Raw genomic sequence first — 27428 nt, 5'->3', positions numbered from 1 at the left:
GGCTTCCAATAATCCACTGGGCTTTGTTTATTAATTAGATTGAGCCTACAGGTGACATTGAACAGAACTAGAGAAGGAAGGGCCTCATGGTCATAACCTGGGGTCATTAGAAAAACAATAGCTAGAGTGATAGATCTGAGTGTAAAATGGAGCATCTCATTAACTGAATTGAGAACTAAAACACCAATTCCTTATCAGCTACTTATAAATTACAATTAGGATATTACTTAGTTTTGCTGCATTCAGTAAACTTCTTTGAGAACATTTCCCTAGCTCATAGGCAGAGTAATTCCACATGGACATCTTTTCATGTATTGTGTTACAAGATTATGAAAAGCCCCCAAGGTAGGGCATATGTTTCCTTCACCTTGGAATCCTCGTTACCTGGCTCTAAGCCTGGCATGCAGCAGGCATCCATACAGTTGAGTGAATTTGTTGAATTTCAATATGTTTTCAAAACAGATTCAATTGAATCAAGTGAAAATGCCCACTTGGTCTCAGTGATTTATTGTCACTCTTAGACAATAGATCTAAGTCATTAAATTCTGAATTTCAAAGCTGGAAAGAACAGGAAAAGTGATCTATTTTACCAGCCTTTGAAATACTGAATCTTATTTCTTCATCTACCTGTATATGTACATACAGTTACAAATACAAACTAAATATATCTGTACACATATACATTATACATATTTATGTATATATTATTTAAATTTGCATTTTGTTGAGTGTTTTTTTCTAAGTTTAATTAATTTTTTTCTTCATTGTTTAACACAGAAGGGTTGTGCTCAAATTCATGTTCAAGAAATAATAAAAAGTCAAGAGAAGCTTAAGTACTTATGAGGTTTAAGTGTGAATATTATAAATACCTAAATGCTTTTAAAGAAAGGGCAATGATTAATGCATAATATTTGACTACTTTATCAACCTATTAAAAAATATATCTTTTAATACTTTATACTCATTTGTAAATACTGTTGACAACAGAATTACTGTGGATACAATAAATAAATGAGTTAATCTGACAGAAAAACATATTAATGAAAAGGATACTTCAAAAGTAAAATGCCAAAACACTGAAAATAAAAATAAAAATTAGGTAAGTATAATCATAAGTTCAGTGTTTACTTAAATTTTTAAAAAAGAAAAATTGGAAATGTATACTCAAATTGATGATTCTTTTGAATATGCTATCTCAAATAATTCATATTATGAGCCATTACCTGGACAGAAAATATTCATTCATTCAAGAAATATTGATTGACCCATCTACTAAACTCTTTGACATTCAAATAGGACCAATATGATGCTGTGGAGTGTTAAACAGACCTTTCTAGAAATAGAGATGCTTGGGTTAAGTTGGAAGTACTATTATTTTGGAATGATCCAATAATTTAGGAATAAGGCAGATGCTGGGAGTTCTAGGAATAGGAAGAAAGAAAATAGCTCGCAGGAGTTAGTGAGTCTATTTGGAATCAAGAAAATGGATGCCTCATAATAGTATTTGTCCCTTCCTCTTCCAATACTATTCAGTGTCATCTGGAGGCTCAATCTAATTCATGACTAAAGTCCACTGGTGTATTGCAAGCCCCTTTTTTGACAGTGATGGCTGGGTTACAATCCATATCGAGCTGTAAGGAAAAAGTGGTAAGGAAAATAATGAGGTTCCTAAACTTATTTAACTTACATTCTAGGTTCTGTTTCCATAATTATAACTCACATACTTTTATCACCAAAATATCTTTACATGAAATATCCAATTTCTATACTCTTATCTTTGTACCTCAGTTGTTCTTATATCTACATTAGAAGCCCGATGCACAAAATTCATGCAAGGGGCTCGGCCCCTGCCCGCAGCTTTGTCTGAAAGGTCATCCAGAAGGTCATCCAGTCTAATTAGCATATTATGCTTTTATTATTATAGATCCAATGATTTTGTCTCATCAAGATACCCCATTCATTGATGCTATCAATTTCTTACTATCAATAAACTCATTTTATTTTCATGTCTCTCCTTGCCAGAATTATACTTTATGATCAATTATTATAATTGCTACTTAATTCCCTTAGCTCCTTTTTTTGTTTTATATCCCGGGGGGGCGGGGGGGAGGAGCACAACCCTGAATGAGACCAAATACCATTCTTTCCTTAATGGCAGGAGAATATTTCAAAGAAATGTTAAAGAGCATTTCAAAGAAAATCATACAGCTAGCTGAGAAGTTTCCATTTAAGTGCTTGATCAAACACATCAAAAGTGTTTCAACATTTTCTAGAAACGCTTTGTTGTTTCTTTAGTAGTGTCTCTTCCTTATTCTCCTTAAAAATTCATCTTATTCCTCTCTTTTCCTTTTTCTAACATCTCATTTATCAGCAAGCTCTATTAATTCTTTCTATAAAATATATCTGGACTCTCTCCACTTTTTCATAGCTCCACTGTCATCTTGTACTCACAATTTTATCGTTCCTTGGTCCTGGAATAGCCTCCTTATTAGGGGCTATGGTTCCATTCTCACTCCCTTTCTAATCCATTTTCCTCCCAATATCAAAGTGATGTTTTGAATGTATTTTGGATATTCTAATATTTAAAAGATTCCTTTAGCTTATTTGTCCCCTAGGGTAAAATGAAAACTGTTTATAAGACATTGCTTAAACAGGGCCAACTTACATTCCTGCCCATCTGGTGATATTATCCACCAGCTCGTTTCACTCCAGATGCACTGGCCTTTTATTGGCTTTATATCAATGATCAATTCTTTTCCAATGCAGGACTTCTACTTAAATCTCCTAATCCTCTCTCCTCCTTCAGGTCTCAGTTTAGATGTTACTACTGCAGAGAAAACCAGGCTAATGAATTAGCATGTGTTGCTAGACATCTATGCAATGATCCATTTGGATTGATTAGTTCCACAACCTAAACAGAGAACAGATTGCTTAACCAAGATTCTTCTTTTTTTCAGCATATTTCTCACTGTTTTCCTTAAGACTCAACTATGTTTCCTAGTAGAAACTATACATAACCTCTATCAGGGCATCTCTTGGTAATATAATAAATTTGAAACCCCATTATCAGCATTAGCACAGGCAGGATACAGATATAAGGCAGTTCCAGGTGTGATTATGTAATAACAACCTGGATCACATAGATGACTGGTTTTTAATTCAATCCATAGAATTTGCAGACCTCTCAAAATATATGCCAATATTTTGCATTGTTAGCTACCTGGTATATTAGTGAAAGAATGGGACAATAGCATGTAGCCAATAAGCTTTTGCCAGATCATAGCAGATAAGATCTACCTCAACATTTAGATGTTACAGAATCAAGAATAATTAATGTTCTCTTACATACACTAACCCAAAAGCCATTATTTGGGAAATAAATAAAATGTTACATTCTTTCACAGGATATCAAATCTGAGGAGGTGTTTGCAAGGTGAGAGAATACCCTTGCCAATATAAAGCATAATTTCAACATACCAGATTTTTTAAGAGCAAGTGAGAGAATCATAGTGAGGAAAGATGTTTATTTGAGTGAGGTTTTGCTCGATCTTTTAATTTCTGATGGTTAACCTCAAAAGGTAGTGTCAGATTAGGAGAACAATGAACGCTGCAGAAGGAAAGCAGTGCTTGTCATTAAAGCATTTAATTCAGTGATAAAGGAAGAGTCTGGGATCTAGTGATTTGCTAATTTTGACAGACTATTCAAGGCATGCCAATAACAACTCATGGCATGAAAAGGGATGGGGGTGGGAAGAGAAAGTGATGATGTCATAGAAACACCAGACAAGCTGTCTTTCCAATGTTCCTGGCAAGGGAAACAGTCCATTTGATTATAAGGTTTTAGAGAAACTGTCCAGAAAAACAGAAGGATATGAAACTTGATGGAGCTTTATAAGTTACTATCTAAATTGCATGGAATTCGTAAGAGGTTGAATAGGAAAAAAAATAATGTATCTGTTTAATGATTGCTAAGGTTCCAAAGAAGTTAATCTTTAACCTGCCGTTATCAGATTCTACCCACGAACATAGCTTCATCCTCTGGTTAGCTCCAGTAGCAGACTGTATTTTTACAATCTCATAAATGTGACATCAATTGATTTCTGAAGTGGTAGCATGCAAAATAAAATGTCATTAAAAAACAAATATTTCAGATAACAAACAGTGTGACAAAAAGGGCGAGTCAAGGGATGAGGTGGATGAGAGAAGTCACAGTTGAATAAAAATGGAGGAATTCAGCGGGAGATTTTGTTTACATTTTTAATATGAAATAGGGTCCCATAGATAAGCTAGAAATCAGAATGCAGACATTTTGCTGCTACTTCATGATGAACCATGATAACCAGCTGCTGTTTACAACATATTTGATTCTATTAAAATCAACTTTTCATTACCTCTAACATTCATCTTAGACTTTGCCGGGGGAAGGCTGGCACAGGAAGACCCATCAAAACTAGTCTTGTTTATTCTGTGATTTGGTATCATTAAACATAGACAATAGTTATAGAATTTTTCCGTTCATTGTAAAGGAACTAGGAAAGGGGAACTGTTTTATAACCATAGCTTCCTAAAATGGCACCTGTAATAAATAAAAAATTCTCCTGAATTGTAACTAAGTACACAAGTATCTAGTATAGCAAGATGCTAAAATGTTCAAATGCAGAACATCAGCAAGGCTTAATTCTAGAATCCATTTGGTATTCGTTTTTTTATGTTTTTACTGAATATTCCATTAAACAGTTCTTTTTTTAAAAGCAACTGATGCCTAAAAGTATGAGCCTGCAGTATAGCCTTAGATCCAGAGCCCTTTTGGTTACCAAGGAAACTATTTCATAGACATTTACATAAATAAACTGTAGACAGTGGGAGGAAACACCATAAATATAGGAACAGGTTCACTTGATTTTTAATTTCTATGAAAAACCCTCTCCCTATAGCCATACATGCACTAAAAAAGAAAAAAAAAATCCAGTAACATGAGAGTAATAACTTGTACCTGTCAGATGTTAAATAGAATAATACTTACTCAGAACATGAGAATTAAGAGTGAGAAGTTTGCTAGAATTGCTAAGTTTTCAAAGTTTTAGAGATGAGCATCAGGAAAAATTATTTTCATTGGGATTTTAATGAGATCTCACACATTCACAAAAAAATGGGTCCTTATATTTTACTTCTTTTCTACACCTATCTCTTAGGGAAAAACAACAACAACAAGAAGTAGAAATCGTGTTTTTTCCAGCAAAATTTTGCAAATGTATTACCTATAAAAAAAAAAGTTTGGGAATATGGGGAAGTTATATCCTCAAATTTTTGTTTGTTGGCTATAAGGAGTGAACTGAGGCTCTATTAGATCTTGAGTCCATATATTAAGTGAAATATTACAAATTCTAAAAACTATTAGGCATCTAAATATAAACCAAGCTAAACAAAACAAAATTTTAAAAGCCCTGCTTTTTAGACACTATAATACCAATTCTAATAACTGATATTTTATTCCCCTTTTCAATGATTTTTTGGTATTAGATACTTAGCTTACCCTATTTAATCAACTGGTAGTGGACTCTTGTTTTATCTGACTGCCGCACTTCCTGTGTTTTCCTTTGTAGCACTAGCAACTCCCTCATTCCCGGGCATTAGGCAGAGCTGATCAATCACATTTACCAGGGTAAAGACCTGAGCCTCAACTCAATCCAGTCTAATTCTCTATTAGAGTAACACAGAATTTGGTTGAAACCCAGTTCCTGCTGAGAAATTTCTGATGTTACCTTATTATTGTCTCAGCCACGATTTCCTTTAATTCTATAAGCACCTCACTATTCTTCTAATATATTCACCTTTTTCCTTAAGTTAGCTAAAATAGTCTTCATTTGAGTTGAGCCAAAGAACTCCAAAGAATAATCAGTATTCTGCTTCTGATTATTGCAGAAAAAAAAACAAACACGTTTTGTTGTAGTAACAATTACCCTGGCTTCCCCATAATAATCAATGTAGAAAATGCTCTATATTCACTAAACTACCTTAAGGTACTTTATTCTATGTATTATTTATATTAAGCATCTTATTAAGAACTAATTAAAAACCTCTATTTAAGTTTTAAAGGATAAAACCGTATTGTAGAAGTCTGGCTTTGAAATAAAAAAAGTATACACTCAGTGTCTTTTTGTCCTTTATTATACTAAAAGCTAAAATTTTACTCATCCTCAATAGTGAACAGCATGTCTGGCACACTGCAGGCTTCAGTTGAGGCCCAAATGGATGTCAATGAATGGAAAATAATATTTATATTTAGAAAATATTTATAAATCTAGAGGAAAGTGTAAATTTGTAAGGTAGTGTAGCTATATCATATATTTAGAGATAATAAAAAATGTACTGCTTATTTTCATTAAAGTCATTTATAATTTTGACAAAAAAAGTGTTGGCATTTTATAAATATTACTTTATAATTTTAGTCATTCATTTATAAAGTTTTTATTGGGCCAGATATTGCTTTAGTGCTGAAGATAGAGCAGTGAACAAAAGAGATCAAAGTCTTTACCCTCATGAAGATTACATTCTGATTAGAAATTAGAACATAACACTTAATAATATTGTAAGAAAAGCAATAGTATGTTTGATCATGATAAGTCCTAAGCCGTGGTCGGCAAACTGCGACTCGCGGGCCACATGCAGTTCTTTGGCCCCTTGAGTGTGGCTCTTCCACAAAATACCACATGCGGGCGCACATACAGTGAGATTGAAACTTCGTGGTCCATGCGCAGAAGTTGGTTTTCGGCCTGGGCGAGTCTGTTTTGAAGAAGTACTGTTGATAGTTGGCTCTGTTGACTAATGAGTTTGCCGACCACTGTAAGGGATCAAAAGCAAGAAAGGGTGTGCATGGCACAAAGAGGCCAAAGAAGACCTCAGTGAAAGGAACTTTAATTTTTGTTTCCCTTTAATTCTTTATTGTTTAAAGTATTACATATGTCTCCTTTTTCTGCCATGGAACTTTTAATTTTTAAAGTTCTGAATTAAAGGGGGGAGAGAGCCACCATATGTGGTAGAATGAAGACCACGCATTTTCCCTGCCTATTTTGTTGTATTCTTCAAAACGGCCATTTAAGAGATGATGTATCATTGAATTGTACACTTGAAACCTATAGAATTATATTAACCAATGTCACCCCAATAAATTTAATTTAAAAAGGAGCACTTGAACAAAAGAGAGACTAGCAAGTTCAAAGGCCCAGAAGTTACAAAGAGTTTGATATATTTAGGAAAAAGGGGGATCCAGAGGGGATGTACGGATGGCATTTAGTGGAGCAAAAGAAAAAGAGGGTGAGATTATGTTGGGGGGAAAAGGGACCAAGGACCACACAGCAAAAGGCTTTGGAGGTCTTGTTGGACTATGGTACTGTATTCTAAATGAGAAGTCATGAAAAGATTTTAAAGCAGGGAAGTGATATAATCCCAATTTAGACTTTCAAAAGATTACTCTTGATCTTTCAGGAAGTGGAAATAGGTAGATGAAGAAGCAACACAACCAGTGAGATACTGTTCTGTTTAAGCCAGATTTTCCCAAACTCATGTTGAATATGTAGCTTTGAGGAAAATTCAAGGACTCAAACTTTTTTTTCTCTGAAACAGCTGATCTTAGTCCAATCTAAATACACAGAGAGGCCTTCTTAAACCATGCCCAGCCCAGCACCAACCCATTATTGATCAAGATAGAGTACATACTAGTATTTTTCTTAACATCATAGCATTTATCACCATTAGTCATCTTTCTTATTCATCATTTACCTCCCTTCACCATAATGCAAATTCAATGAGGGTGGGAACTGGTCCCTCATATTCACTGTTTTATTAACAGATTTTTTTTCTTTTAGAACAGTTTTAAGTTTACAGAAAAACTGGGCATGGAGTACAGAAAGTTTCCTCATATCCCCCTGAACACACTCCATACTAATGTAAGATATCTAGTGTTTGTTTGGTACATTTGTTGTAATGATGAGCCAATATTGAATCATTATTATTAACCAAAGTCTAAAGTTTACATTATGGTGCTGTACATTCAGGTTTTGACATATGTATAATGGCATGCTTTCACCATTCAGTATCATACAGAATCATTATACTACACTGTGTTCCACCTATCCATCTCTCCCTTCCTCCCCACACCCCCTTGGAAACCAGTGATTTCTTTTCAGTTTTCATAGCTTAGCCTTTTCCAAAATGTCATGTAGTTGAAATCATATAAGTAATAGCCTTTTTCAGATCAGTTTCTTTCATTTATCAATATGAATTTCAGATTCTCCCATGTCTTTTGGTGAATTGATACATCATCTGTTTTATCATTGAAAAATATTACATTGTATGGATGTACCACAGGTTTTCTTATCCCTTCATCTACTGAAGGACATTTTAGTTGTTTCCACGTTTTGGTAATTGTGAATAAAACTGAGGTAAACATCTGAATGCAGTTTTTGTGTGAACATAAGTTTTCAACTTACTTGTGTAAATACCAAGGAGGGAAATTGCTGGGAAATATGGTAAGAATACATTTAGTTTGAAAAAAACTATCATCTTCCAGAGTTGTTTTGCATTTCCACCAGCAATGAATGAAAGTTCCTGTTGTTACACATCCTTGCCAGTTTTTGGTGTATTCACTTTTAAATCCTCAGTATCTAGAATGATACTGGTAAAGGAGAGAAGAGAGAGAAGAGAGGAGAGAGGAGAGAGAAATTTTTAAAAAGGAATCAACCTAAAAACTATCAGAACTAATGAGAAGTTTCAGATATATTGCACACAAATCAACAAATTTAGTATACACAGCAAAATTACCATAAATTTGGACTCAAAGTACATAACTGTACTGAGAAGGATAAAATAATATTTGAATATATGAACAAGCATATAGAGCTTTTAGATATGACATCTAGAAGTTTTAGATAATTCTCAAAATAAATTTAAAAGATAAACTTTATTTGAATAAAAATCAAAAATGGTTTTTTACATTGACATAGAGACTAGAACCAACTGAAAGACCATATAAAGAAAGTGCTAATGATACTATAAACCAGTTGCTCCTTGTCAAGCAATATTGCCTTCCTTGAAGGAAAAATATCATAATCTCATCTCTCTAATTGCTTCTTCCTCTAAGATGCAATGATATTCTCATTTGCCTTTTCCACAGCATCTAACTACAATCTCAATTTCTACCTAGTTTTGAACCATCTTGTTGGCACTAAAATCATTTTCCCCAAATATTTTTTATCAAAGTTAAAATTATTTACCTTCATTGATTCTACTTTTAAATAGTTTTTTTATAAGTAACATTCCTAGTCTAAGGAATATATCAAAGAACTTGCACTTATGACTGAGTCTCTTCCCTACAGTATGGGAAGAGAAACCCACTAGTAATAGAGATAAGATTCTGAACTTTCTTTGTGCCAGATACAGAGCTAAATCTCTTGCCTCCATCAACTGATTAAATCTTCATGATAGTGACATTGAGCATCTTCTCATATGTCTATTGGCCACCTGTATATCTTCTTTGGAGAAGTGTTTATTCAGGTCCTTTGCCTGTTTTTTAAATTGAATTGTTTGCATTTTTTGGTTGAGTCTTACAAGTCCTTATAAATTTTGGATGTTGATCCCTTATCAGAAATAGGTTAAATAACTAAGAAAAAAAAAAACCCTCATAGACACAGACAGCAGTATGGTGATTATCAGAGGGGAAAGGGAGTGAGGGGAGGTAGAAGAGGGAAAAGGGGGAATAAATGGTGATGGAAGACTTGACTTGGGGTGGTGAACACACAATGCAATATACAGACGATGTACACCTGAAACCCATATAATTTTAACCAATGTTAACCCAATAAATTCAATAAGAAAATCTTGTTTAAAGAATATCTTCACAATGGTCCATTATCTCAATTAATCTCGACAAGAATCCTAGTTGCATTTGGACATGAGCCTTATTTTCACAAACTTCCCAAATGCTGCCCCATGTACAGCCTGTTCTCTTAATCAAGGACAGAGAATCCATTTGTAGAAATCATCTATAAAGACGTTACATATTAGGATTATTTGCCTTCTATGAATCCTTTCATACAATTCCAACAAAAGGAAAATGTCACCCTGCCAAAGCCTTGACTGGGCCAGGCAAAGTCAAGAGCAGCTGCTTCTACTTTCTTGTTTCACATCTGTGTCTAATAACTCATGCTTGACTTTGATGTGGTCCTTGGCAAGCTAACATTTCTCAAAATCTGGGGTTTAACCCAAGACTAATGCTTCATGCTTTGTATTTCTAAGAACTTAACCCTTTCCCCCCATTTTAATCCACTTATTTCTCTTAATGGAATTACAGATAGCTAAAATGACTAAGCATATCCCTAATGCCAATGTATATCATTTGTGCAGGTCATTCACATGCCCTCTGTCTTATATTGGCTCCATTTGATCCTGAACATTTCTAGACACTCATAAATTCCTACAACAGTTTACCCTGTTGGTTATACCCTACTAGGTATTATATTATTACTAGGTTCTTTTATTCACTCAGAAAATGTATTAAAAGCCCCAACTTTTTCAAACACTGAAAGGAACTAGAGATAAAAAATGACTTCCATCCATAAATACATACTGAGGAGAAGAAAATGTTAAAATTCATAATAATGATAACACTCATAAGTAAATTAGTATAATAACTAACAGTTCTTGCATCTAACATGTCTGAGATATGTCATAGAGGCTGGAATTTCAACCTTGATTTTCCACAATTCAAAGGTGGTTCCTCAATTCTTCTAGGCTTTGCTTATCATTCTGTAAGCAGTGGGAAAGAGGGAGTTGCCAGTGAATAGCACACCTGAAAGGGGAGAGATGTAGGAACCTTCATGGGAAGGTTCTCATATCTGCATACCTATTTTAAACCAAGTTTTTCTAAGTGATTTCTGCACATTCATATTAATCTATCTTTAAATTTATGTTTTATGCAATTTCACTGTTATTCCCTTTTCCAACAAAAAATACATTAAAATTTGCTATAAAATATTGACTAAGATAGTTATTGATTAAATTGTCACTACAAATCTCTCTATGGCTGCTACTCAGAAATTATTTTCTTTAATTGCAATTATTGAATATTATCCCAACTGTACACCATTTCAGTCTTTATTTCTCTGCTTTATATACAAGATATGTATAAGAAACCTTGTCAAATACTTGCTTTCAACTCTGATATTCCCTTGGTCTGTTGGTTTAATAAAAGAAAATTTGACTTCTCAGTGATTACCATCTTTTTATTTTACTTCCAAAAAATATTTCTTCACTAATGCTTAGGATCCAAGCTCTACGGGGTATTTTGTGTTTGAATCAAAGCTGAAACACCGTAATTAGAAGAGTGTCTGGCAAAAAGTAGGTGCTCACCCAATGTCGGTTGAAATCAATGAAGTAAATGATGCCTGCAGTAAATTTATTCCAGATCACAAAATACCAGCTGATCTAATGTTATGATATCCACCTTCCTGCTCATTTTGAAAATCAGAGTTACTTGTTCTTGAAGGCTCTGATTCAGAAGAATAAGAGAAGTGATCCAAGTCTTGAATTGCAGATGATATAAATGCATTTTCCAGTGTCATTGTAATATAATGACTCATGACTAGTAGATGAGCTAGGGAAATCCAGAACTTGTTATAACGCCAATCACAGTAGCGACTATTGACCTGTTTCCTCCCTAATTTATCCACACGGGCATATAAAATGTGTACTCTTACTATTTAGACATTTAAAGCAAAGCTCTTTTGGGGGGTGAAGTCAAAAAGCAAGCAGTGGAACCAAGAACCTCACCTCTAACCAGCTTTTCCCTGAATTTTTGATGCAGGTTACCGGGATGGTCAGTCACATTGTTTGTGGCTGATGCAAGACAACAAATCATGGCTTCTCTTAGATCTTGCCTCCTTTGCTTTTTCAAGGAAAGTCAGAGTGTCAAGATTTTTTAAATCATTTCAATAAGGAATATGTGTATTTTAACCACCCCAATCTATAACAAGGGCTCAACCTTTTATTACATCATCAGAAGTAGGGGTTTATTTCTAACTCACCCACTGCCCTAAATGTTGATGAAACAGAAGTGAATTCTCTCTCTGGCAACATTGAATACTAACACATTTTGCAGGTAATAATTATTGACAAAAATAAGGTTTTGTTTATTTTTCTAAGAGAAAATGTAAAGAAATGGTATTTTCCCTCTCTAGCTTACTTCTAAAGGAAAAAAAGAGTATCATAAAGGAAGTTCTTATATATATGCACTTTCCAGTGTCCTTATAATATAATCTCCAAGAGCACTGATACTGGTTGGAATTCATATTTTTGAGTCTCAGTAAAAAGGGTATGTTCATCTTGGCAAACAGAACTGGCCAGTTTCTCTCACAATCTTCTCAAGATTTGCAGGCTTCTGAATCATAGTGACCAATATTTGTCCTCCCCTTTTAAATATGAAAATATGTTTCCCTCAGAATGAAGATGTAAGATAACAGGAACTGAAGAGGGCTTCCTCACTCCTCCAGCATGTCATAACATTAGTTGGGAATGTCCCTTTTTTAATTCTTTAAAATGACTCTTTTCCAGCAAACATTAAAAGCCACTTTTAGCCTGAGTAATTTTTAAAACATCAACTCACTTTAAAATTTCGTGTACCTGATACACTTTTTTTAGACACAGACCACAACATTATCTTTTCTTGACTTGGAGCCCAACTTTTCTTGTTATAGATGGTAGCATCCAATGAACTGGTTTACCTCAGTCCCTATAAGCTTTCTGGAGACTCTGCTGCCATCTCATTGAATTCTTCACTCCTAATTGTCACCAGAAACAACAATGACATATTCTAATCCCTTCTAGGAAACAAATCCTGACAGTCTGCCTCAAGCTCTGAGATTTTAAACATCATTTGTAAATATTATGTTAGAAATGTTTTGGTATAGACCTAGCCAGTGTTGCTCAGTGGATAGAGCCTTGGCCATAGGACTGAAGGGTCCCACGTTTGATTCTGGTCAAGGCTATGTACCTTGGTTGCAGTCTTGATTCCCAGCCCTGGTGATACCAAATTTTTGGACTGGAACCCGGATTCTTTGTCCGCCAGAATCGAAGAATGAATCCACAGACAGAAAGTGGTATAGCAAAGGTGGAAATTTATTGAAGAATAGATACAGACGCCCGCGTGGGGAGAGAAAAGAACCCCACAGAATGAACTCCCATGTAGGGAGGGGGAAAGGGTCCCACTGAGTTCCTTTTCCCTATGGTTTATAAAGGCTGCAGTTCCTGTGTCCTGATATCCCCTCTGACTGGTCAATATTCCCCTTTGAATTGGTTACTATAGTGATTCCTAAGGCCCTCCTCCCTCACAGTCCTTTCATTCCTCTGGGCTTTCTTCTTTTCCATCTGAATGAAGGGCTTCCTTCTCTTTATTTTGTAAACTAGAGGCCTGGTGCACAAAAATTTGTGCACTTTGGGGGGAGTCCCTCAGCCCAGCCTGTGCCCTCAGGCAATCTGGGACCCCTCAGGGGACGATCACCTACTGGCTAGGCTTGCTCCTCGAGGGATTGGGCATAAGCTGGCAATCAGACATACCTCTGGCAGCCCGGCAGCCCTCGGGGGATGTCCACCTGCCAGCGGGGAGCAGACCTAAGCTGCAGTCGGACACCTTTAGCACTGCTGAGGAGGCAGGAGAGGCTCCCACCACCACCGCTGTACTGGCAGCCATCAGCCTGGCTTGTGGCTGAGCAGAGCTCCTCCATGTGGGAGCTCACTGACCACCAGAGGGCAGCTCCTGCATTGAGCGTCTGCCCCTGGTGGTGAGTGTGTGTCATAGTGACCAGTCTTTCCCAGTCTTTCTGCTGTTAGGGTCAGTTTGCATATTACCCTTTTATTATATAGGATAGAGGCCTGGTGCATGGGTGGGGGCCCACTGGTTTGCCCTGAAGGGTTTCCCAGATCAGGGTGAGGGTCCCGCTTGGGTGTCTGGCCAGCCTGGGTGAGGGGCTGATGGCTGTTTGCAGCTGGTCACACCCCCTTCAGGGTGGGGGTCCCAACTGGGGTGCCTGACCAGGCTGGATGAGGGCTGTTTTCAAGCTGGCCAAGCCGGCGACGGAAGCTCCCAACCTCTCCTTTTTTTCTTTTTTTCTTTTATTCTGGGATTTATTTTCCTCCTGTAATTGAAACTTTGTTGCTGCTCCAGCTCCAAGGCCAGGGCCTGCTGAAAGCAGGTAACTGGGGTTTGTTTAGCTTCTATAATTGCAACTTTGTTGCTTAGAGTGGAGCTCAGAGCCCGGCCGCAGCAAGGAGGAAGCTTGGCTTCCTCCATCACTGGAGCAAACAAGCCTCCTGCTTGCTTCAGCTGAGTGGCTTCCAGCTGCCATCTTTGTTGGCAGTTAATTTGCATATTCTGCTGATTAGCCAATGGGAAGCATAGCAGAGGTATGGTCAATTACCATGTCTGTCAATTATTAGATTAGATATAGACCTTTCTTGGCTACTTCCAGTTCCCTTGTCTTATGTAAATGCAACTGTTGTGCTCCCTTGTCTTATGGAGATGTAACTGCACCTGCCTTCCTTGTGTTATACAAATATACCTTCTCCCAGTCTGAAGCCCTGTGCTTTTCCATGGACCCCAATTCTAAAAAAATCCCTAGGCCTGCCTAAGTTACCCCAAAATTCCTGCTTCGCTGGTTGGGGTGCATGTGAGAGAAAACCAATCAGTGTGTCTCCCTCACATTGATATTTCTCTCTGTGTCTTTCCCTCTTCTTTCCATTCTCTCTAAAAATCAATGAAAAAAAATATCCTTGGGTGAGTATTAACAAAACAAAAACACACACAAAGAAATGTTTTGTTATACTATGCCTTCACCAAGGGGGAAAACAATCAATTGAAAAAGTTAATGAAGTCAGAAAAAAGTAATAATGATTAAATTATATAACCAAACTAGCTGTTTGAAAAGAATCATTATATAAAACTTTACATTTTATTTATTTTTAATAGATACACTTAGCCTCTTTGCATTGTTACAAATACAGTTTTGTAAATGATGATATGGGATTTTTTGGGCTGGAACACATGGTGTTACCCTGGTCAGGATGGCTTCCCCAGATTCTTTGTCCATCAGAGTGGAAGAATGAATCCACAGATGGAAGATGTTATAGCAAAGGTGAAAATTTATTGAAGAACAAGTACAGACTCCCATGTGGGGAAGGGGAAAGAATCTCACAGCACAGACTTCCACATGGGGAGGGGGAAAGGGTCCCACCGAATCCCTTTTTTCCCTCAGTTTATAAAGGCTACAGTTTTTGTGCCTCAATATCCCCTCTGACTGGCCAATATTACACTTTGATTTGGTCAGTATAGCAACTTCTGAGCTCAAAGGTCAAACTTCACACCTGTGAGGCCCTCCTTTATTTTGTAAATACAGACCTTTTGTTACTCTGAGTTCCCTTGTCTTATGGAAATGTTACTTTTCTAACTCTGTAGCCCTGTGTTTCTTCCATGGGCCCCCTTAATTTTAAAAATTCCCTAAATCTGCCTTTTTCACCCCTAAAAATTCCTATTTCAATCATCCTGCAAACCCAGTATCATTGACAGAATTGACAGCTTTCATGTGGTCTAATGAAACATTTTTATATTAGATTTAACTACCAGTCTTACTCTTATTTATGTGTCTCCTAGCAAAAATAGAGGCTATATGTAGGAATTAATTCATTTTCTTTCTTTGAACTACATGTGGTTCTGTATCCAAAGTCACATTCAACTCTTTGAAAAATTAATTAAAATGTTTAGTTGAATTATCAGTGCCTGATCACATCTGCCAATGTAAGAAATGATCACTTTCAGTCTCTCCTTCAAGGTGACTGTCTTTCCTTAGATTGTGGATTAGTTGGTGCCTCTACATCCTCAATTGCCTGAAGAGTTCAAGAAAAGTTGTAAATCTGCTGATTGTGCATATTGGGCTGGCTGTTGTTGGCTGTTGTTTGAGTGGGAGCAATGTTTCCTCCAGCTTTCTATTTCCTAAACTGAAGCTAGAAGTCCCTGTGAACTGCAATTTTGAGATGTTTAAACTAGTGCACTTTAAAGACAAAACCAAACAAGCAAAGAAACAAAACAAGCAGTGCTTTCTCAATTTCACATAATCCTTCAAGACACAGGTTCAAATCTTTCCTCTCCTTTACAGCCAAATTATCTTGTGAGTTGACTATTCTCATTGTCTCTATTTCATCACACACACACACACACACACACACACACACACACACACACACACATCAATCCAATGCAGTCTGCTATCTGTTCAATTGTTTCACTGAAATAATTGATATTGTCACTATTAAATGAATTTTATGCAATGGGCATTTTCATTCTATCTTAATCTTTCAGCAACATGTGATCCTTTTAATAACTTCCTTTATTACAAAATCCCCTCCCCTTAGCTTCATGACCCTACTTTTCACGTTTTCCACCTACATCCCTGGTTGCAATTCTGAGCCCCTTTTGCAGGCTAATATTGTTCCTCCAAGACATTAAATACTAGAGTTCCTCAAAGCTGAAATGTTCTACTTCATTCTGTTTCATTTGCTTCTATGCTTTCAATTGCTTCCTTTATACCAAGGGTTTTCAAGTTTATATACCAACCCAGATTTCTATTTATAACTCACATTCTTTTTATCTAGTTTTATTGAGGTGAAATTGATAAAATTGTGAGCTAATTAAAGTGAACAACATGATAATTTGATATACATACACATTGCAAAAGGACACCCTCCCAATTTAGCTAATTAACATATCCACCATGCATACTAACTTCTTTTTTTCCTTTGGTAAGAACATTTAATTTCTACTCTCAGAAAATTTCAGTTATCCAATACAGTGTTATCAACTGTAGTCATCATGTTATATATTAGATCCTCAGACATATTCATCTTATAACTGAAAGTTAGATGAATATCTTTTTATCATCCTCTCCCTATTTTTCTCACCTCTCCACCCTAGTCCCTGAAAACCAATTTCCTACTCTCTTTTTCCTTCATAGCTCTCCTAAACACTGTTATCTGTATGAATTTCAAGAATCTGAAATTTAAATGTTCTAGGCTGAACTTATGGTTCCTTCATTCTTCCTCACTAATGAGTTTCCATCGAGCTGTCTTCACGAGCTAGAATTCATGTAGTTATTCTTTAATGCAATGATGGATAGCCAGATGGAGTTCTGGCCAACCTGATTGGTAGTTTACTCATTTCCTCTGATCCTGCTCATGCTCAATCCCAAATGTGCCACTTTCATTTATGATGATTTGTTGCGTGGGTTACCCATCTTTAGAATTTAGAGGTCTAACAGAACCTATCATTGACCACAAAGTCATTTGATATCCCATAGTCAAATAAGCCAAAGATCCGTATCAGCATGCACTAGCATGCCAAGAGCTGATTCTCAAACAGTGTACTCTTGCCAATTATATATGTCTCTGTCTGAGAATCCTAGGGGTTCTATGTTGTGATCCTCCTATTGAGGTGGGGCCAACTGAAAAATTCACAGAAGCATCTTTTGTCATCATGAATATCTCTAATACTAGAGAGCTGGCCTGATTTTATGGCTCAAGCAGCAGTCATGACTGTCTCACAGCCTGGATTTGCTGCAGAATTCTTTCCCTATTGAGTCCAATTTGAAGTTGGCAGACCTCATTGCCACTAAGTAAATGGGTGAAGAAATGCAGAATATGCTGCCTTCTGAACTGAGACATGCTTACCAAGCATCAAGTTTCTTTCTTGGTGGCAGAAGTGTCCAATGTAATAATGTGTCCTTTATTAAGAGAGGATGTCCCAGCATACCTCAGCCACTGGACCCCAAAATAGATGTCTCTGAGCATCCATGCAATAATATATCAGAGATGTCCTAAAGTAGATGATGAATAGTGGGAAGATCAACTTTTAATATAGGAAAACTAATGATTTACTGTCATTCTAATTGCTATGCTATTTGTATCTTTTTTTGTTATTTATTTCAGAGAGGAAAGAAGAAGGAAAGAGAAATAGAAACGTCAATGATGTGAGAGAATCATTGATCGGCTGCCTCCTGCACGCCCCCTACTGGAGATCAAACCCGCAACTTGGGCATGTGCCCTTGACCAGAAACCAACCTGGGACCCTTAAGTCCGCAGGCCAAAACTCTCTCCACTGAGCCAAATTGGCTGGGGCTGTGTCATTTTTTACATGATTTGCATTTTTGAAAGTATTTTCAAGAAAATATTGTGCTTCAAACTTAAAATTAATTGAAGTTGCAGATGCATATTTAAATACCATTTTGTGCGGAAAACAGTAATAAAAAATTTCAATTTATAATGTGTGCAATGGTAAACTACATATATATATATATAATATAAACTATCCTGGAGTGAGGATTACATATATATATATATATATATATATATATATATATATATATATATGTAATCCTCACTCCAGGATATTTTTCCATTGATTTTTAGAGAGAGTAGAAGGACATGGAGAGACACCGTTGTGAGAGAGACACATCAACTGGTTGCCTCCCACATGCCCCCTATCAGGGCTGGGAGCCTATAACTGAGGAATATGCCCTTGACTATAATCGAACTCAGGACCATTCAGTCCATAGGCCAATGCTCTATCATACACTGAGCCAAACCAGCCAGGCCAATTATAAATATATATTTTGACAGCATTAGTGAGTTAGAAAATTTCAAAGTTTATTGGAAAAAGTGTCAATATATTTGAGTAGGAGATATAAGAATAAAACTATGAATCATGGAGTTAGATTAAAATTAAATCATTTCAATTAATAAAATGTTTATTTAAGCTCACTTTAAAAAATAAAATATTTCATAATATAAATAACTTGAAGACTTCTTTATGAATGGAGTTAAACTAGTTTTAGCCAAATTTGCAGTGGAACATAGGAAATAAATATACCAGCAAAGACCAAATGTCCAAAGCATGCATTGCTCTGGAGTGGGTCGGGGTTTCAATATGGATTTCAAGAGACATGTTATAGGAGGCTTACTGAATTAGAACGTTACAATTTTATTCCACAAAATGAGACAGGGTAAATTGTGACTAATAAATAGAACCTAACATAGGATATCTATCCTCTAAAAATGTTTCATCTTCAGCTGTGTACACAGTTGACTACTTATTAAACATTTCATTACTAAATTAGAATTGCAAATTTGAAATATAGCCATGAAAGTAATAGGAACTCTCATTTATTGCTGGTGGGAATGAAAAATGGTGCAGCCATTTAGGAAGACATTTAGGCAATTTCTTACAAAGCTAAATATATCCTTATCATACAATCCAGCAAACACATTTCCAGGTATTTATCCAAATGAGTTGAAAACTTATGTTGCCACAAAACCTGCACATGAATGTTTATAACAGCTTTATTCATAATTGCCCCAAACTGAAAGCAACCAAGATATCCTTCAATAGGTGAAAAAACTAGTAAATCCCAACCATGGAACATTCTTCAACTATAAAAAGAAGTGAGCTGTTAACTCATGAAAAGATATGGAAGAACCTTAAATACTAATAAATGAAAGAAGTTAGTCTCTAAGGATACATATTGAATGATTCCCACTATATGAAATTCTAAAAAAGGCAAAACTATGAAGACAATAAATTATCAGTGGTTACTAGGAATTTAGGGGGTGGGAGAAAGATGAACTGGTGGAGCACAGGAAATTTTTAGGGCAATGAATCATTTCTGTATAATATTATAACAATAAATACATGTCATCACACATTTGTCAAAGCCCATAGGATGGACAACATAGAGTAAACCCTAATGTATACTATTCACTTCAGTTAATAATTATATATCAGTATAATTCATCAATTGTAACAAATATGCCACTCTAACACAACATGTTAGTAACAGAGAACATGTGTAACAGTGAGCAGGTATATGAAAAATCTTGGAACTATCTACCCCATTTTTCTGTAAAACTAAAACTGCTCTGAAAAATAAAGCCTAGAAAACATTCCATAACAGTTTGCTATTCTCCCTGTTAAAAAACAACAAAGATAAGCTTTCACATCTTTAAAAGATATTATCGTGCTCACATATGATTCCTATTTATTAAATTCAAATTGTAATAATTTCTTGCTTTCACATTTATAATAAATAAAACAAATACAGTAGGGCATCCAATTAGAAATTAATCACTTTGCATCTCCACCAACAGCTGTTGGCTTCACTCTATAAGGATAAAGAAGGTCTCTTAAGTTGTTCTTGAGTAGCTCCTCCATTATGCAGATAAAGGTGTATAGTGTTCAGTCCGGGGAAGTTCAGCACAGCCATGGTGTGAAGTACTTATATATGGGGGACAGTTGGTGCAATAGGAAACAAGGTTCCAAACACTTTTTCCTCAGTGGTTCATAGCTACAGAAACGCTACGGAATTGGAATGTCACAGCTCCCATCGAGGCCCATGAAAAGGAGAGCAAGGAGACCTATGATAAGGCATCCATCCACATGATGGTTCTAACCATGGCCCTCGGAGATGGATCCTGGCATTGAGTAGGAAGTGGGAAAGGCAGACAGTGATCTAAGTTTATGATGTGCTTGATGCTGGAACTGATCCTTTTTCTTTTAACCTTGGAATTGGTGCTGTGTGATCCTTGAAGAAGCTAACTAATGAGGCTATCACATTTGGTGCTCAAGCTGACTAGGGCATTCATTCCCCCAAACTAAAAATTGTAATGGGGTTGTCTCCCTTGATGGACTGCTGCAACTGGAAGAGATAACCGACACACAGTGGTCTTTCTTGGCTAGAGCCAGAGAATCCCATCAGGAGACAGATGTCCAACACATGCTACCTTGATCTTGTGCTACCTATCTGTGGGTGGCTGAGATATAAGCATTGACCTTGAAGGTATTCACCAATTTAGCTGGAAGCTCATTCTTCAGTAGAACAGCAAATTGAAAAAGTAATACCCATGCAAAAGTACTGTAAGCATCGCAATAATTTTTCTAGAATCCATGGTAGTATCTGGAACACGGAATTCAACTAAAGCTTCAAGGCAATTAATACCCATCAGCAGTCAGTGAATGAAAATCACACCAGACTGGATTGACTTCCCTCCTCCTCTCCAGAAGCTAAGAAGCCAGAGTTTGGGCATTTAAAGAGGAAGGACGGGGGACATGAAAGTGTCTTAAATGGACTTTCAAGTGCTACAGCTGCTGAAAGCTCAAGGATTACATATGAATTGGACCATCACTTATACCCCACATTAATGAAAGGCAAGCCGTGATGCACAGGAATGGGAATATATTCAGAGTGTGCGTCTAATTGGCACAGATTAAAAACAAACCCATATTCTGAACAGAGTTTCTACTTAGAGTCACTAATTATGCAAAATACTAAAATGGGAACATGGTTTTTCAGGATTTTAGTTTAAAAGTTTCTATTATCTCTCATTGACTTTTCTGCCCAATCCATATAGAAGACAAATACATCCTGATAGATCAAATAAGTCAAATGTCTCTCTAACATTTTGATTCAGGTTTAAAAATAAATATGCAAGTAAAATACAATTGAGGTTAAAAAAAAAAAAAAAACAAGTTTGGTGTGACCTGAAGTCTCGAAGGTAGAAAATAAGATTTGGAGACAAATGCCTGTGAATGAAGCCAGAGCAGACACCTAGGCTGAGAAGCGCTGGAACATGAAGTGAAAGTAAGTTTTCAGTATTTCACTTTCATTCTAAATAAACTCACTCTAACTCATGGGATACAGAAACATATTTTTGAAATTCTCAACCTATTAGGCTCTTGTTTGTATGCTATTTAGAATAATCTAAGCAGATGCAGGTTGGGTGAAAGCTAAGTGTTTCTATAAATCTGATTCCTCACTCATAACCATACACTGTTCCCCTCCTACTAATGCCTGCAGCCGCCAGTATGTCACACGCTGTGCTAATACTGCAGATCTTACGCTTCAAACAAGGACCCTGACAGATATGGAGTGCTGGGAAAGCATGTGTACTGCCAAAAGGTATACTTTGGGGTCCTGAGGATGCAATAAAGTAAAGCTATCCCTGCCCCACTGGGAAGCCTTAAGCATGATATTCATTCTCTTTGGGTTTCAGGTTCCTTATCTACAGCATGAAAGGATTGGATAATGATTTATAAGATCATTTCCAGCTTCAGCGTTCTATATATTTTGAGTATAATCCAAGCCTTTGAATCTGCTACGAGGCATTTTTTATTACAACTTTGAAATGAACCCAGATATGCCATTTCTTTCTTTCCCACTATGTTCCAAAGTACTTTGCTTTTGCTTCACTGGCCGAACTACTGAGGAGACACAGCAGATCATTATTAAACTTTTTTGGAGATCATTATTCAACTTTTCCCAGAGAAATACATATTTTAACATTTCAAAAGCAAATTTCTGATACCAATGGAAAGCTGGTAGACTAACTATGGATACAGAACTTAATGGATTGCAAAGGAAAAATTATTTAACCTATCCATAAAAAACTATTTTATATACTTAGATTCAAAGATGTAATATATCATCCCAAAATGTGAATCAATTATTCATAATTATTTAATGAACATAAGTAAAAACACAATTATTTTGAAGTTTAATGTTGGCTTTAATATATAAGAAAAAATATAGATATCACCAGAAAAAAAGAGGAATGTTCATATTGTAATATTATTAACTATATTTGTAACATCTTGGGCATTTTAGTCCCCAAAATATGTATACTTATTTTTAGCAATTTATTTTTAAAGAATTAGAATGGGGTGTTCCTTCTGATACATTCAGTGATTAAAAAAACTAAACTCCTCTGATCTAGAGTCAAGCAATTCGAAAACATAATTTTGATTCTAATCCTCAGTTTAAAAAATCATATCACTTTTAACATAGTTTCCATAATGATTATGACACAATTTCCATTAAACTCCTTCCTCAAACTACCCAGACCATCTTTACTTTCTGTTTTATATCTGACCTTGGTTTGGACAGATGTCAACTCATGGATCAGGGTCTGTGATTCATAATTTAGAGGTGAATTGTCAATTAACACTTCATATTGATGTTTATAAAACACTTGAAGGCCTGATGCATGAAATTCGTGTAAGGGCCTTGCCCCCCTGCCGCTGCAGCAGCCATCTCTGTCTAGGCCCCTGTCGCCGTGGCTTCATCCAGAAGGTTGTCTGGAAGGACGTCCGATCTAATTAACATATTACACTTTTATTATTATAGATAATTATACCCTATAAACACATTCAACTATAGATTACCTCTGTACTGGATTGAGTGGTGTGCCCCCCCCCCAAAATTCATGTCACCAGAATCTTTAAAAGTAACCCTATTTGGAAATACTAGGTTCTTTGCAGATGTAATAAAGATGAGGTCATGCTGGATTAGGAGGGACCCTAGATGCAATATGACTGCTGTCCTTAGAAAAAGATAAAAATTTGGACCCATAAATGTAGACACGGAGGAAAGGCAGCCCTCTGGGTTCAGGAAGAGACAGAAGTGATGCAGCGGCCAGCCAAGGAACGCTAAGACCACCGAAGCTAGGAAGAGACAAGGCAAGATTCTCTCTCCCCCAGAACCTTCAGAAAGAGCATTTATACATAAGAATTGATCCTAAAAACTAGCTCACAATTACAGTAAACTAAAATCAAATGTACTTTTCAAAAAGGCCCATCTCTGGCATTTATCCTAAAATGGTAACATGCGGAGGGCATGTGACATAATTGAATAATTCACGTTCATAAATCTATTAATGTTTTAAAATTAATTACTTGTATTTATTATATTCTATGTCACTGTCTTAGTAATTAAATGACAGAAAGCACAGGCTTCACAAAAGAAGTTTATCTGTCAAACGTGCTTTGAGTTCCTTCATTTCTCTAAAGACACTTCAAGGACTGCTATGTGGGGTCAGGGGCAGGGCAAATGAGCCTGCCCAAATGCGTTCAAATCTCACTCTAACAAGAATATTCTGTGTTTTTTCATTTTATTCAATTGGGATTTTTCATTCAAATTTATTTGAAAGAAGAATTGCCACAAATAAATATTTGAAAACCACTGGTCTTTACAAAGAGAGCAGATTTTCAAAAATGCTGATCAAATAGTGCTTGGGCTGAGTCTGAACACTGAACTTCCTAAAATATATTCAGTGCGAGTTATCTCAGTTCATTCCACAGAAATCCAAACCACACTCCATGAGACCATGTATCATGGATTCAGCAACTATTACTGGGCTTTGAATAACCCACTGGGCATTGCTGATGCAAGAGTGAGAAAAAGGAGGCATGGTGTCTTGGCTGACAAAGCTGACTTCACAGTGGATGAGATAGAAAAAAAATGCAATATCTACACTAATAAAAGAGAAACATGGTAATTGGCGTACGACCGCTACCCTTTTCATTGGCTAATCAACAAGATATGCAAATTAACTGTCAGCCAAGATGGCGGCCAGCAGCCAGGCAGCTTGAAACTAACATGAGGCCTGGTTGCCTCAGTGACGGAGGACTCCAACATTCCCTGCCTGCCTTTGCAGACCTCTGAGCTGGCAGTTTAAGAAACTCTGTAACAAATACCGCCAGACTTCAGCCAGCAGATTCGCAACATTGTAAGCAAAGGCCAGAAACCTACTTTCAGCCACGGAGTCAGGCCTAAGATCTGGAGCCAAGCCTCAAGCTAAAGCTGGCCCAGAATAAAGAAAAAAAAAGAAAAAAAGGAGCAGTTGGGAGCTTCAGTCACACACAGCCTGAAAACAGCCATCATCCCCTCACCCAGGCTGGCCAGGCACCCCAGTGGGGACCCCCACCCTGATCCAGGACACCCTTCAGGGCAAACCAGCTGGCACCCAACCATGCACCAGGCCTCTACCCTATATAGTAAAAGGGTAATATGCCTCCCAGCACTGGGATCAGCGGAGCCATGAGGCCTCCCAGCACCACGATCAGGTGATGGGGGCAGCGCCCAAACCCTCTGATCACCCTGCGGCTCTGTGTGTGACAGGGGGTGGGGCCACAACCTCCCTATCCGCCCTGCTCTGTTCGTGACAGGGGAAGGCGCCCCAACCCCCTGATCAGCTCTGCTCTGTGCCTGATAGGGGGGAGCTCCCCAACCCCACTCACCCCCCCGCACGGGCCCTGCTCTGTGTGTGACAGGGTAGAGCTATAACCTCCCAGTTGGCCCTGCCCTGAGTGTGAGAGTGGCGGCTCCCCAACCCCCTGATCGGCCCTGCCCTGTGTGTGACAGGGGCAGCGCCCCAACCCCCTGATTGGCCCTGCTCTGTGCGTGACCGAGGGTGGCGCAGCAACCTCCCCATCGACCCTGCCTTGAGTGTGAAGGGGACGGTGCCCCAACCCCCCAATCGGCCCTACCCTGAGCGTGACTGAGGGTGGCATCACAACCTCCCAATCTCCCTGCTCTGTGCATGACAGGGGGCAGTGCCCCAACTCCCCAATCAGCCCTGCTCTGAGCCCGACCAGGGGCTGCACCTAGGGATTGGGCCTGCCCTCTGCCACCCGGGAGCAGGCCTAAGCTAGCAGGTCGTTATCTCCTGAGTGATCCCAGACTGCGAGAGGGCACAGGCTGGGCTGAGGGGCCCCCTCCCCCCCGAGTGCACAAATTTTTGTGCACCGGGCCTCTAGTGTAATAATAAAAAATATGTAATAATAATAATAATAGTCCTGACGCAATAATCATTATTATTCAAACTGAGTTCACAAAATATCCCAGGAAATGAGACAAAACTTCTAAACTACAAATGCAATTCTTAATGTATCTGGATGTACTGAAAACTGAGCAGCCATTTCCTACTTGAATAAGACGTACATACAATGTACTCAGTTAGTGATGCTTAAATTTGCAACTGAATCTGAAGTTAATATTCGTGGCTGGTGATGGACGTGGTTCTTCATCTCTGCTTTCCTCCTTTAACTTTATGTTCACACACCTTTTAAAATTTTACTTCGTTAATTGTTCTACTCTTAGCTTTTGTATGTTTATCTTTTCCTCTGATTAATGCTTTAAAGGTAAAAAAACAACAACCAACAGACAGGATAATAAGTGTGAGGGTAGGAGCCATGGAGCTTATTAAAATAAACCACTCTTTCTTTTCATTTTTCCATTTGCAAAGCATAAGAACATCCTTTGTGAAATATAACACTTCTGTCTCTTTTGATTGATTAGGTCTTGCCTCTGGACAGCAACAAAAGTAGACGACATTGGAGAAACCCTAAAAGACCTCTCCCCTGCCAAGTCAATGAAATCATGTGTGAGCTGGGAATAGCATGTCAGGGCAAGCTGGCGGTGGCATCTGTGCTGTATTGATTGTCAGGATTTGTTCAAAAGCTCTGGCCAGCTGAATGGGTGTCTCCTTTCTCCTCACCTATCTACATGTGTTCCCTTAAGGCTACATTCCAGCCAAGACACAGGAGATCTGAAATAAAAGTACTACCATTCTTCATTGCCAGGACATTACCAGGAACTTTCCTGCTATCCTAACATTGGCAGGACCAGACGGAGGTCAGTTTAGGGAGGGTAAGAAGGAACTAGGATGTGGGGAATAACACCAGATAATGAAATGCTATCCACTAAAAGGAGCAGCCTGCTCCTTTCAATTAACTTAAATTTGGGGGATAGTTTTGGGTTTTCATTTCTTTTTTATGAATAAATGATTAAAAATTAATTCTTTTAAATTTTGATCCCTCTCATTCATTTCCTTGATCCTTTCACCAATGGATGAACACCAATATTTGAATGACTTATGAACAAAGACATTTCCTATGTATTATCATAAAACAAAAAAAAAGAGACAAGAAAATAAGACACTTTTCAAGGAGGCAGGGTGTGCAATTAAAGCAATCATACAAACTACTAAAGTCATATATATATATATACATATATATATGTATGTGTATATATATATATGTATATATATATATGCACACATATATATATATGTGTATATATATATATAAAATAGAGAAATATGATAATTAACTGGGACGCTGTAACCGGTCGACGGGACAGGAGGAGGTTGTGGGTGCAACATTGGGGGCGGGGCAGCAGGAGCGTCTGCACACCTGCGCTGGAGGGCGGGGGAGAGCTGATCAGCAGCAGCCTCAGCTGCTTCAAGGCCAGAGAGGGAGGCAGGGCTGGACCAGCAACTCGAGGCTGGGCTCCTAGTACCATCATAAAGTTCATTATAAGTGCCATAAAGATACAAAACTGCCGGGAGCCAGTCCATCCTTGCTGTTTCAAAGGACCTGGCATATATGGCATACTGTTCTTAATATGTTTGCTCACCTTGGCACTATGTGTTTTAACCAAGGTCTTCTCTCTGAGAAAGGTTGTTTCCCCAGGTAGGGATTTTCCCCTGAAGTTAGGGAGGGA

At 37.4% G+C, this 27428-nt stretch overlaps 1 long non-coding RNA gene across 2 annotated transcripts in view; it reads right to left on the bottom strand.

Moving 5' to 3' along the window:
• Nucleotides 1-6454: 6454 nt before the first annotated feature.
• LOC308517528 overlaps nucleotides 6455-27428 on the bottom strand; it is a 71738-nt gene continuing 50764 nt past the window's right edge. Inside the window, exons 4-5 of one of the 2 annotated variants that reach the window (XR_013995841.1) lie at nucleotides 8490-8674; nucleotides 6455-6841 (exon numbers count right to left, since the gene is read on the bottom strand). This is a non-coding gene — a long non-coding RNA (uncharacterized lncRNA). Of the gene's footprint in view, nucleotides 6842-7777; nucleotides 8675-27428 lie in introns of those variants that run through there. The other variant, XR_013995842.1, reaches the window with a different exon arrangement.

The sequence above is a fragment of the Myotis nattereri genome (assembly GCF_964212035.1).
Source record: "Myotis nattereri genome assembly, chromosome: 4".
NCBI classification, from domain to species: Eukaryota; Metazoa; Chordata; class Mammalia; order Chiroptera; family Vespertilionidae; genus Myotis; species Myotis nattereri.
Note: the sequence above shows the minus strand (reverse complement) of the source record. Positions and strands in the feature narration are given on the sequence as shown.